Source organism: Salvelinus alpinus, chromosome 26 (genome assembly GCF_045679555.1).
Source record: "Salvelinus alpinus chromosome 26, SLU_Salpinus.1, whole genome shotgun sequence".
Classification (NCBI taxonomy): Eukaryota; Metazoa; Chordata; class Actinopteri; order Salmoniformes; family Salmonidae; genus Salvelinus; species Salvelinus alpinus.
In genome coordinates, this window is record NC_092111.1 from 2,541,998 (window position 1) to 2,555,544 (window position 13,547).

A 13,547-nucleotide genomic window follows, 5' to 3' on the forward strand; every position below is an offset into this window, starting at 1 on the left:
TATTTTCATACATATCCTTTTTACTGTTTAGAAATGAAAGCACTTTATGCATCGAGTCCCAGCATTTGAAGGTGCATATCTATTTATTATGGCCATCGAAATGTTAGCTATTAAAATCAGATCAAACATTAATATCGAGGGGCTAGAAATCCAGGGCTTAAAAACAAATGTGTCATTGTACGCCAACAACTCATGTTTTCTTTTAAATCCGCAATCTGGATGGAGCCGGAGACCAGGCTGCCGTTTTACGGGCTCCTAACCAACTGTGCTATTTGTGTGTTTTTTCTCATTGTTTGTAACTTATTTTGTACATAATGCTGCTGCTACTGTCTCTTATGACCTCAAACTGGACAAATATTTTTTCTTTGAATGAGTCTGACACAAAGGATATACTGTTTCAATGAGACCAGGCCCAAATCCTGTCATTTGCGTGAAGAAAAGACAGAGGTACAAGGGGCGGAGATTGGGGTGCCCTGTGAGGATTAATCGGAGAGTGGGTAACCCGCCTCTACCCTCCGTTCTATTAGCCAACGTGCAATCACTGAAGAATAAACTGAATGAGCACCGTTTGAGACTATCCTACCAACGGGACATTAAAAACTGTAATATCTTATGTTTCACCAAGTTGTGGCTGAACAACGACACGAATAATATACAATTGGCTGGGTTTTCCGTACTTCGGCAGAACAGAACAGACGAGGGGTGGTGGTGTGTGTCTATTTGTCAATAACAGCAAGTGCACAATATTTAATATTAAGGAAGTCTTAAGGTATTGCTCGCCTGAGGTAGAGTACCTCATGATAAGTGTTACGTTCCCCAGTTTCTGTGTTGTAGTTTGTATTTGAGTGTGTGTGTTTCAGGAGATGGCTTCCTGAATTCTCCCCAAGCAGTTGATTGGTCGACTCCATGGCTAATTGGAGCTGAACCCGCCCCCTCGTCAAGACGTAGCTGTCTCCAATTACCCATTTCTTCTGAAGCTATATAAGCCAGTGTTCTGTTGCTCAAAAGGAGAATGCAGAAAGAATTTGATTGTGATAGAGAGAATTCAATTGCTGAGAGCGGTTTTGGTCGTTTTTCATGGAGCAGAGGGTTATATAGTGTTGGTTGTTTCTCAGAAAGTGATTTGGTATGTACTGTGTTAGTTTGTTGCATTATCAGATAGAGCTTATTTGATGTCCTTGGTTTCTTAGTTTGTTTGAGTAATTGTTTGATATTCTGTTTCATTTGTTCCCAGGGGGGAAGGGGAAGGCACCTAGGGAGTACTTAGGCAAGAGGCCCGCGGGCATACATATACATACGTAGTATATTCACTGTCTAGGCACACTAGGTAAGACCTGGGCGGACGACCCCCTGTATTTTGGGATCCAGGTGGTGTTAAATTAGGTAGGCAGTTAAGGTAATAAGGAGAGGGGGCTTTGACATTTACTTTCTTTGCTTTGGTTCCGTCCAGCCCCTTTTCCCCATATTACCATGTGATGGAATAAATTCCTTGTAAACGGTACCACTCTCTCTGCCTTTGTCATCCTTACTCGCACCTACAGTCCATACCTCTTTCACTTCACGGAGAGTCGAGTTGTAGCAGGGTGTTGCATTCCCTCTTCATAGAGGCGTGCGTAACAATAAGCTGTAGACCACACTATCTACCATGAGTTTATCTACATTTTTCGTAGCTGTCTATTTACCACCACAAACAGATGCTGACACTAAGACTGCATTCAACGAGCTGTATAAGGCCATAAGCAACCAAGAAAATGCTCATCCAAAAGTGGCGCGCCTAGTGGCCGGGGACTTTAATGCAGGCAAACTTAAATCTGTTTTACCTAATTCCTACCTCCATGTCACATGTGCAACCAGAGGAAAAAACCTCTAGACCACCTTTCCTCCACACACAGAGACGCATTACAAAGCTCTCCCTCGCCTTGAGTATACCACCTCAGTCACCGGCTTCATCAATAAGTGCATCGACGACATCTTCCCCACAGTGACCGTATGTACATATCCCAACCAGAAGCCATGGATTACAGCAACCTCCGCACGGAGCTAAAGGCTAGAGCTACCACTTTCAAGGAGCGGGATACTAAGCTTATAAGATATCCTGCTATGCCCTCAGATGAACCATTAACTAGGCAAAGCATCAAAACAGGACTAAGATTCCATCCTACTACACCGGCTCTGACGCTCACCGGATGTGGCAGGGCTTGCAAACTATTACGGACTTCAAAGGGAAACCCAGCCGTGAGCTACCCAGTGACGCAAACCTACCAGACTGGCTAAATGCCTTTTATGCTTGCTTCGAGGCAAGCAACACTCTGAAGCATGCATGAGAGTACCAGTTGTGGGATCCCACTCTCCGTAGCCGATGTTAGCAAGACCTTTAAACAGGTCAACATTCACAAGGACGCGGTTACCAGGACGTGTACTCAGAGCATGCGCGGACCAATTGTTACGTTTTCAAGTAGACCACCATAGTCCATGTGCCCAAGAAAGCGAAGGTAACCTAAATGACTACCTCCCCGTAGCACTCACGAAGGTAGCCATGAAGTGCTTTGAAAGGCAGTTCATGGCTCACATCAACACCATCATCCCAGAAACCCTAGACCCACTCCAATTCACATACCGCCCCAACAGATCCACAGATGACGCAATCTTTCCTATGGCAATCCTCATGAGAGCCAGTTTCATCATAGCGCTTGATTGTTTTGGTCTTAAAGTAATGATGGACTGTTGATTCTTTTTGCTTATTTGAGCTGTTCTTGCCATAATGTGGACTTGGTATGTTACCAAATAGGGGCTATCTTCTCTATACCACCCCTACCTTGTCAAAACACAACTGATTGGCTCAAATGCATTAAGGAAAGAAATTCCACAAATTTACTTTTAACAAGATACACCTGTTAATTTAAATGATTTCCAGGTGACTACCTCATTAAGCTGGTTGAGGGAATGCCAAGAGTGTGCAAAACTGTCATCAAGGTTTCAAGACTAGTCATTCAACTGAGACTGCTCTTCTCTGAGTCACGGAGGCGCTCCGCACTGCTAAAGCTAACTCTCTCTCCTCTGCTCTCATCCTTCTAGACCTATCGGCTGCCTTTGATACTGTGAACCATCAGATCCTCCTCTCCACCCTCTCCGAGTTGGGCATCTCCGGCGCGGCCCACGCTTGGATTGCGTCCTACCTGACAGGTCGCTCCTACCAGGTGGCGTGGCGAGAATCTGTCTCCGCACCACGTGCTCTCACCACTGGTGTCCCCCAGGGCTCTGTTCTAGGCCCTCTCCTATTCTCGCTATACACCAAGTCACTTGGCTCTGTCATATCCTCACATGGTCTCTCCTATCATTGCTATGCAGACGACACACAATTAATCTTCTCCTTTCCCCCTTCTGATAACCAGGTGGCGAATCGCATCTCTGCATGTCTGGCAGACATATCAGTGTGGATGACGGATCACCACCTCAAGCTGAACCTCGGCAAGATGGAGCTGCTCTTCCTCCCGGGGAAGGACTGCCCGTTCCATGATCTCGCCATCACGGTTGACAACTCCATTGTGTCCTCCTCCCAGAGTGCTAAGAACCTTGGCGTGATCCTGGACAACACCCTGTCGTTCTCAACTAACATCAAGGCGGTGACCCGTTCCTGTAGGTTCATGCTCTACAACATTCGCAGAGTACGACCCTGCCTCACACAGGAAGCGGCGCAGGTCCTAATCCAGGCACTTGTCATCTCCCGTCTGGATTACTGCAACTCGCTGTTGGCTGGGCTCCCTGCCTGTGCCATTAAACCCCTACAACTCATCCAGAACGCCGCAGCCCGTCTGGTGTTCAACCTTCCCAAGTTCTCTCACGTCACCCCGCTCCTCCGCTCTCTCCACTGGCTTCCAGTTGAAGCTCGCATCCGCTACAAGACCATGGTGCTTGCCTACGGAGCTGTGAGGGGAACGGCACCTCCGTACCTTCAGGCTCTGATCAGGCCCTACACCCAAACAAGGGCACTGCGTTCATCCACCTCTGGCCTGCTCGCCTCCCTACCTCTGAGGAAGTACAGTTCCCGCTCAGCCCAGTCAAAACTGTTCGCTGCTCTGGCACCCCAATGGTGGAACAAACTCCCTCACGACGCCAGGTCAGCGGAGTCAATCACCACCTTCCGGAGACACCTGAAACCCCACCTCTTTAAGGAATACCTAGGATAAAGTAATCCTTCTAACCCCCCCCCCCCCCCCTTAAAAGAGTTAGATGCACTATTGTAAAGTGGGTGTTCCACTGGATATCATAAGGTGAATGCACCAATTTGTAAGTCGCTCTGGATAAGAGCGTCTGCTAAATGACTTAAATGTAAATGTAAATGTAAGGCAAAGGGTGGCTACTTTGAAGAATCTCAAATAAAAAATATATTTTGATTTGTTTAACACTTTTTGGGTTATTACATGATTCCATATGTGTTATTTAATAGTTTTGTCTTCACTATTATTCTACAATGTAGAAAATAATAAAAATGTATTAGGCTACGGTGCAGTGTCTTTAAATATAATGCTCCTCTTACCCTCCTTCTTGGCAAGAGTCTATTGGCAGATTTTTTATGGAATATCTACAGAGGCGTACAGAGACCCATTATCAGCAACCATCACTCCTGTGTTCCAATGGCATGTTGTGTTAGCTAATCCAAGTTTATTGTCACGCACTGACCTTAGAGAGCCTTTTTTATTCTCTATTTGGTTAGGTCGGGGTGTGACTTGGGTGGGCAAATCTATGTTTCTATTTCTTTGTTGGCCTAGTATGGTTCCCAATCAGAGGCAGCTGTTTATCGTTGTCTCTGATTGGGGATCATACTTAGGCCGCCCTTTTTCCCACCTTCAGTTGTGGAATCTCGATTTTTTTAGATTCTGTATGGCCTGCAGAACTTTACGTTCGTTTTGCATTTTGTTGGTTTTTGGTATTCATTTTAAAATAAAGTAAGATGTTCGCCTACCACGCTGCACCTTGGTCTCCTCATTCCATCAACGGACGTAACATTTATAATTTTAAAAGGCTAATTGATCATTAGAAAACCCGTTTGCAATTATGTTAGCACAGCTGAAAACTGTTGTCCTGATTAAAGAAGCAATCAAACTGGCCTTCTTTAGACTAGTTGAGTATCTGGAGCATCAGCATTTGTAGGTTTGATTACAGGATCAAAATGGCCAGAAACAAATAACTTTCTTCTGAAACTCAGTCTATTTTGGTTCTGAGAAACAAAGGGTATTCCATGCGAGAAATTGCCAAGAAACTGGAGAGCTCATGCAAAGCTGTGTACTACTCCCTTCACATAACAGCACAAACTGGCTCTAACCAGAATAGAAAGAGGAGTGGGAGGCCCCGGTGCACAACTAAGCAAGAGGACAAGTACATTAGAGTGTCTAGTTTGAGAAATAGATACCTCACAAGTCCTCAACTGGCAGCTTCATTAAATAGTACCCGCAAAACACCAGTCTCAACATCAACAGTGAAGAGGTGACTCCGGGATGCTACCCTTCAGGACTGACATCCCACAGATTCTAAACAAATATTGAACTGAAAACCAATTCCTATTGATCGTTAACTCTAGTTCTCTCGTCCTCTGCGTAGTGTATTTATCTTCAAAATATTCTTATACTCCCCCTAGACCATTTAAAAAATAAATATAGTGAAAAATGTATTTAAAAAAAAAAATTGAAAACATGAATAAGTATACAGAATAAAAGACATTAGCAGTAAGGATAAAATCATTCACATTAAACACCTTGCATTCCTATAAAACACAAAGGGCATATTTTACTTGCCGTTGCAATAAGAAATAGATTTCACACAAAGTTATAGAAAAGAGGTATTAACAAGTGTGATACCACATCTGAGAGAGCATGGTTCGTTACAGCACCGATGACAGTTACCACGGGCACATTGACCACAATCATGAGGCTTGGTGTGATGACGAAGAACAGATAGATCTGTTGTCTGCTCAATCTGTCCTACTTTGACAAACGCGTCCTGGTGCAGTTGAGACAAATTCAGAGAGTGACCTATTAAAACATACCCACCCAACAGGGGCATGTTTAGTAACTAGGTAAAGTGGTTGCTGATTAGTGTCATTGGTAATCTCAAATGAAGGAAGGTACTGCAGAACTAGGTACTCTCGCATGTGGATACTCAACATTCTCACCCAAATTAGCACCAATAATCGCCTTCTACCAATTAACATCTCTCCATGTACCCAACATTTCACTCTGGTTAAAAGGAATAACCCTTAATGGAAAATCCTGCCCTTGATGTGAATGGAGCATACGTGCAAACACACGCATCCTGTATTAGCAGGAAACTCACAAGAAAAAAAATGTCAAACATTTTTCACTTGTCTGCAAGACAATAATATTCAAATGTCCTATTGTCAAGGTAAATCATTCACATAGCCCTTTGAAAGTGACCATCTCTTCCGCACTGGGAACAGTCCCACATAGATAACTATTAGAAATGATGTTCTGACAGTCTGCTGGTAGTGAGGAATTCTTCTTCCGTTCCACTGGTTGCACTTCCCCGGTGATCTTGTATCGTTTCAGGTAAAGTCAAGGGATATTGCTGCAGCCTCAGACGATAGATTCTCATAACCTGTAACACAGGAAACAAAAAAGTGAAAGTAACATGTCCTGGTTTCAAGAGAAATTAATATTTCACATACTTTTCTCAAATCTAACATGCCTGAATTATCACCTTGTCCATTGTAGTAACTATAGTAACTAACCATGCCCAGCCTGCCTCACACTTCCCTTCACAATGCTTGAACCGCCTGTGTATAAGATAACGTCAGGGTTTCCCAACGAATGACTCTATAAACCCATCAGAGAGCTGATCCAAAACAACTCACAACAGTCGTGTTCAAGCAATGTGGTATCTGGAGGATACATCAGAGTAGCTGGATCACATGGGGTCTTTTCAACTATACCCATGTCCCATAGATCTTTACTCACTACTTTAGTAGCTTCCATAGCTTCTTGCTAATGGGATATTATTGTCACCTGTCAAGCACACTGATTCGATATCCAAAGTTACACACTCGTTTTTCTTCGTAGTCCAAATAGTATGGTTCTGAACTGTAGAACCTTGCAGTTGCCAAATTTGCCACGTCACCTTTCCTTCAGAAATGTTCAATGTAGAGTCAAGTTGCATAATAACATCAAGGCCTAAAATAGGTTGTTTAAATGAGCCTATCCACATCCCTGCATCAATCTTCATTGGACCAATAGAAATTGATAATGGTTTGGTTTGTTTCATATATGTCTTCCCCCCCACTCCTGTTGCTCTCATCTTCTTACCGGTGTACTGAGGACATACAGTGGGGAGAACAAGTATTTGATACACTGCCGATTTGGCAGGTTTTCCTACTTACAAAGCATGTAGAGGTCTGTAATTTTTATCATAGGTACACTTCAACTGTGAGAGACGGAATCTAAAACGAAAATCCAGAAAATCACATTGTATGATTTTTAAGTAATTCATTTGCATTTTATTGCATGACATAAGTATTTGATACATCAGAAAAGCAGAACTTAATATTTGGTACAGAAACCTTTGTTTGCAATTACAGAGATCATACGTTTCCTGTAGTTCTTGACCAGGTTTGCACACACTGCAGCAAGGATTTTGGCCCACTCCTCCATACAGACCTTCTCCAGATCCTTCAGGTTTCGGGGCTGTCGCTGGGCAATACGGACTTTCAGCTCCCTCCAAAGATTTTCTATTGGATTCAGGTCTGGAGACTGGCTAGGCCACTCCAGGACTTTGAGATGCTTCTTACGGAGCCACTCCTTAGTTGCCCTGGCTGTGTGTTTCGGGTCGTTGTCATGCTGGAAGACCCAGCCACGACCCATCTTCAATGCTCTTACTGAGGGAAGGAGGTTGTTGGCCAAGATCTCGCGATACATGGCCCCATCCATCCTCCCCTCAATACGGTGCAGTCGTCCTGTCCCCTTTGCAGAAAAGCATCCCCAAAGAATGATGTTTCCACCTCCATGCTTCACGGTTGGGATGTTGTTCTTGGGGTTGTACTCATCCTTCTTCTTCCTCCAAACACGGCGAGTGGAGTTTAGACCAAAAAGCTCTATTTTTGTCTCATCAGACCATATGACCTTCTCCCATTCCTCCCCTGGATCATCCAAATGGTCATTGGCAAACTTCAGACGGGCCTGGACATGCGCTGGGTTGAGCAGGGGGACCTTGCTATTGGATTCAATACTGCAGGATTTTAATCCATGACGGCGTAGTGTGTTACTAATGGTTTTCTTTGAGACTGTGGTCCCAGCTCTCTTCAGGTCATTGACCAGGTCCTGCCGTGTAGTTCTGGGCTGATCCCAGAACTGATCCCTTGTGCAGGTCTACAATTTTATCCCTGATGTCCTTACACAGCTCTCTGGTCTTGGCCATTGTGGAGAGGTTGGAGTCTGTTTGATTGAGTGTGCGGACAGGTGTCTTTTATACAGGTAACGAGTTCAAACAGGTGCAGTTAATACAGGTAATGAGTGGAGAACAGGAGGGCTTCTTAAAGAAAAACTAACAGGTCTGTGAGAGCCGGAATTCTTACTGGTTGGTAGGTGATCAAATACTTATGTCATGCAATAAAATGCAAATGAATTACTTAAAAATCATACAATGTGATTTTCTGGATTTTTGTTTTAGATTCCGTCTCTCACAGTTGAAGTGTACCTATGATAAAAAAAATTACAGACCTCTACATGCTTAGTAGGAAAACCTGCAAAATCGGCAGTGTATCAAATACTTGTTCTCCCCACTGTATGTTTTGCATAAGATTTGAGCAATACAGTGATTTCAGCACCCGTATCTATTAAAACATCTACTGTAAAGTTTTTAACCATCATGTTCACATATATTCCATTTGATTTCATGTGTACGCCAGCTGAGATGGGACGTAAGGGGAGTCTATTAGTTTACCTCCACAGCATCCAGCAAACTCTGCTGCTGAGCCGGAGAGAGCTTCTTACATTTCTGCACAAGTATTGTGTCATTGATGCTGTTGTCCTGATTCCATTTTCCCTTAGACGGACCCTTCTTCTCCTGGCCACTTCACATCAAATCAAGTTCTCTTTTCCGACATTCTCGTTGCCAGTGACCAGAAATCCCGCAATAATGACATACACTTGGTTTCTCTTTTACGGAACGAATAATGTTGTTGGTTTCACTCGGAACCTGCATAACTCTGATAACCACGTCTTGTGGATGCTTAACATTTTCTGACCATTCATCCAACTGTTTTGGAGATGCTGATTTATGTGTGATCACTGTCACTAGAAGTTTATCTTTACTTGCTTTTACAGCCTGTGTTCTGGTTGGCCTAAGACATTGTTCGTCACTGCTGTCAGTATCTGTTGACTCAAAGCCAGGCAGTGCTGACCAGATGCTTGAAACCTGATCTGCCTTGCACAACTCAGTGTAAAGATAGATTGGGAGAACAGAGAGGCCACAGGTGGGGGTCACGTCTGACTTTTCCATCCGTGTCTCCTCCACTTTGAAATGGTTCTAGACAGTGAATTTAAAATCTGCTTCATGTTCACATCCGGAAGAGCTGGTCTGCCCTTTTCCAGAGTGGAATTCTCACTTAACAATGACATTACATCTACGTCAAAAGTTCTATAATATATATATCTCTATGTTTATATATTTATTTAACCCCAATATATATATATATATATATAACCCCTTTTGAGGACTCAAACCTCTTCCAGAACACAAATTGTTTCTATAGGGCCTAGCTACCCATAACTTATGTTCACTCAAAAAGCTTGTTGAAGGCTTACATTAACCACACGTGTAAAAATTGCTACTTCTAGCAACTCACTTCTATGCAACAAGAAGAGGCCTCAGAGGCCTCAAACCTTTTAATAGAGTAAGAATTCCAACCTTTTCATAGTGTAGGAACTCCAACCTTTTAATAGAGTAAGGACTCCAACATTTTAATAGAGTAAGGACTCCAACCTTTTCATAGAGTAAGGACTCCAACCTTTTAATAGAGTAAGGACTCCAACATTTTAATAGAGTAAGGACTCCAACCTTTTCATAGAGTAAGGACTCCAACCTTTTAATAGAGTAAGGACTCCAACCTTTTAATAGAGTAAGGACTCCAACCTTTTCATAGAGTAAGGACTCCAACCTTTTCATAGAGTAAGGACTCCAACATTTTAATAGAGTAAGGACTCCAACCTTTTCATAGAGTAAGGACTCCAACCTTTTAATAGAGTAAGGACTCCAACCTTTTAATAGAGTAAGGACTCCAACCTTTTCATAGAGTAAGGACTCCAACATTTTCATAGAGTAAGGACTCCAACATTTTCATAGAGTAAGGACTCCAACATTTTCATAGAGTAAGGACTCCAACCTTTTCACAGAGTAAGGACTCCAACCTTTTCATAGAGTAAGGACTCCAACATTTTCATAGAGTAAGGACTCCAACCTTTTCATAGAGTAAGGACTCCAACATTTTCATAGAGTAAGGACTCCAACCTTTTCATAGCGTAAGGACTCCAACCTTTTAATAGAGTAAGGACTCCAACCTTTTCATAGAGGTAAGGACTCCAACCTTTTCATAGAGTAAGGACTCCAACCTTTTCATAGAGGTAAGGACTCCAACCTTTTCATAGCGTAAGGACTCCAACCTTTTCACAGAGTAAGGACTCCAACCTTTTAATAGAGTAAGGACTCCAACCTTTTCACAGAGTAAGGACTCCAACCTTTTCATAGAGTAAGGACTCCAACATTTTCATAGAGTAAGGACTCCAACCTTTTCATAGAGTAAGGACTCCAACATTTTCATAGAGTAAGGACTCCAACCTTTTCATAGCGTAAGGACTCCAACCTTTTAATAGAGTAAGGACTCCAACCTTTTCATAGAGGTAAGGACTCCAACCTTTTCATAGAGTAAGGACTCCAACCTTTTCATAGAGTAAGGACTCCAACATTTTCATAGAGTAAGGACTCCAACCTTTTCATAGAGTAAGGACTCCAACCTTTTAATAGAGTAAGGACTCCAACCTTTTCATAGAGTAAGGACTCCAACCTTTTCATAGAGTAAGGACTCCAACCTTTTCATAGAGTAAGGACTCCAACCTTTTCACAGAGTAAGGACTCCAACCTTTTCATAGAGTAAGGACTCCAACCTTTTAATAGAGTAAGGACTCCAACCTTTTCATAGAGTAAGGACTCCAACCTTTTCATAGAGTAAGGACTCCAACCTTTTCATAGAGTAAGGACTCCAACATTTTAATAGAGTAAGGACTCCAACCTTTTCATAGAGGTGGAGACTCCAACCTTTTCATAGAGTAAGGACTCCAACATTTTAATAGAGTAAGGACTCCAACCTTTTCATAGCGTAAGGACTCCAACCTTTTCATAGAGTAAGGACTCCAACCTTTTCATAGAGTAAGGACTCCAACCTTTTAATAGAGTAAGGACTCCAACCTTTTAATAGAGTAAGGACTCCAACCTTTTCATAGAGTAAGGACTCCAACCTTTTCATAGAGTAAGTACTCCAACCTTTTCATAGAGTAAGGACTCCAACCTTTTCATAGAGTAAGGACTCCAACATTTTAATAGAGTAAGGACTCCAACCTTTTAATAGAGTAAGGACTCCAACCTTTTAATAGAGTAAGGACTCCAACCTTTTAATAGAGTAAGGGCTCCAACCTTTTCATAGAGTAACAAAGGACTAAACTCTGTAATAAAACCAAACTACTTGAACACTTATACACAGATACATATTACATTTACATTTAAGTCATTTAGCAGACGCTCTTATCCAGAGCGACTTACAGCTTATGACTCATTGCGTGCACTATTCTAACATGATTTGGTTCTTTTAAAATGATATTGGTCTAGACTCACCCAGCAATTCTGCCATCAATCAGGAGATTAAGAGTTGACTCCCCAAAGTGGGTTGCGCGCAGCCTTCTCTCTTTCCCCTGGATCAACACACAGTTGATATGTTTTTCTTGTTGTTGTTGTTCAGACCAATGAATCTGGAACATGGCACCAAGTGTTAGCAATTGATGTTATTCTTCAATAACACAAACGCCAAAGCAAATCAGGGGGGGGGGTTGGTTTATTTGAGAAGGACAAATCAAGATGTTATGCTGGGAGGTAGATGTTCAGATGTTCAGTCTCCTCTCTCCTCAGCTTTTCTCCACCGAACAAAGGAACAGGATGACATTGATAACCCCCCACAAGTCCTGTTATCCTTGTCATTAAGGCACCCAACCAGAAGTATGATGACCAGACAATCAACTGCTTCCTGAACTGGACAGTGGAGAAACTAAAAACCCATATCTCACTTGTATACCCCAGTAAACCGGTGAGTAGGCTCTGGATTACGTACAGTGAGATTGCTCTCCGTATTCATTTCCCTTGAGGTCTGTTCAGATCAATGATGTATAGTGCTTTCGGAAAGTATTCAGACCCCTTGACTTTTTCCACATTTTGTTACGTTACAGCCGTATTCAATCGTTTTTTCTATCTCTGCAGCACTCATCAATCTACACACAATAACACATAATGACAATGCAAAAACAGGTTCCTCCAGACGTGACACTTGGCATTCAGGCCAAAGAGTTCAATCTTGGTTTCATCAGACCAGAGAATCTTGTTTCTCATGGTTAGAGTCCTTTAGGTGCCTTTTGGCAAACTCCAGGCGGGCTGTTATGTGCCTTTTACTGAGGAGTGCCTTTCCGCCTTGCCACTCTACCGTAAAGGCCTGATTGGTGGAGTGCTGCAGAGATGGTTGTCCTTCTGGAAGGTTCTCCCATCTCCACAGAGGAACTCTGTCAGAGTGACATTCAGGTTCTTGGTCACCTCCCAGACCAAGGCCCTTCTCCCCCGATTGTTCAGTTTGGCCGGGCGGCCAGCTCTAGGAAGAGTCTTGGTGGTTCCAAACATCTTCCATTTAAGAATGATGGAGGCCACTGTGTTCTTGGGGACCTTCAAGCCTGGTATTGACCAATCAGAAGTCTTGCAGGACAACTGGGCCAAGTATCCTGCACCCGACTCACTGTACAGACAAAATGAAAACGTGGCACTCGCATTAACATCTGCTAACCATGTGTATGTGACCAATAACATTTGATTTGCATATGTTAATGGTCTTGTGAAGGCTAGCTGAATTCTAGCATAGAGTATGTTCTTTTATTACATTTACATTACATTTAAGTCATTTAGCAGACGCTCTTATCCAGAGCGACTTACAAATTGGTGCATTCACCTTATGATATCCAGTGGAACAACCACTTTACAATAGTGCATCTAACTCTTTTAAGGGGGGGGGGTTAGAAGGTTTACTTTATCCTATCCTAGGTATTCCTTAAAGAGGTGGGGTTTCAGGTGTCTCCGGAAGGTGGTGATTGACTCCGCTGACCTGGCGTCGTGAGGGAGTTTGTTCCACCATTGGGGTGCCAGAGCAGCGAACAGTTTTGACTGGGCTGAGCGGGAACTGTACTTCCTCAGAGGTAGGGAGGCGAGCAGGCCAGAGGTGGATGAACGCAGTGCCC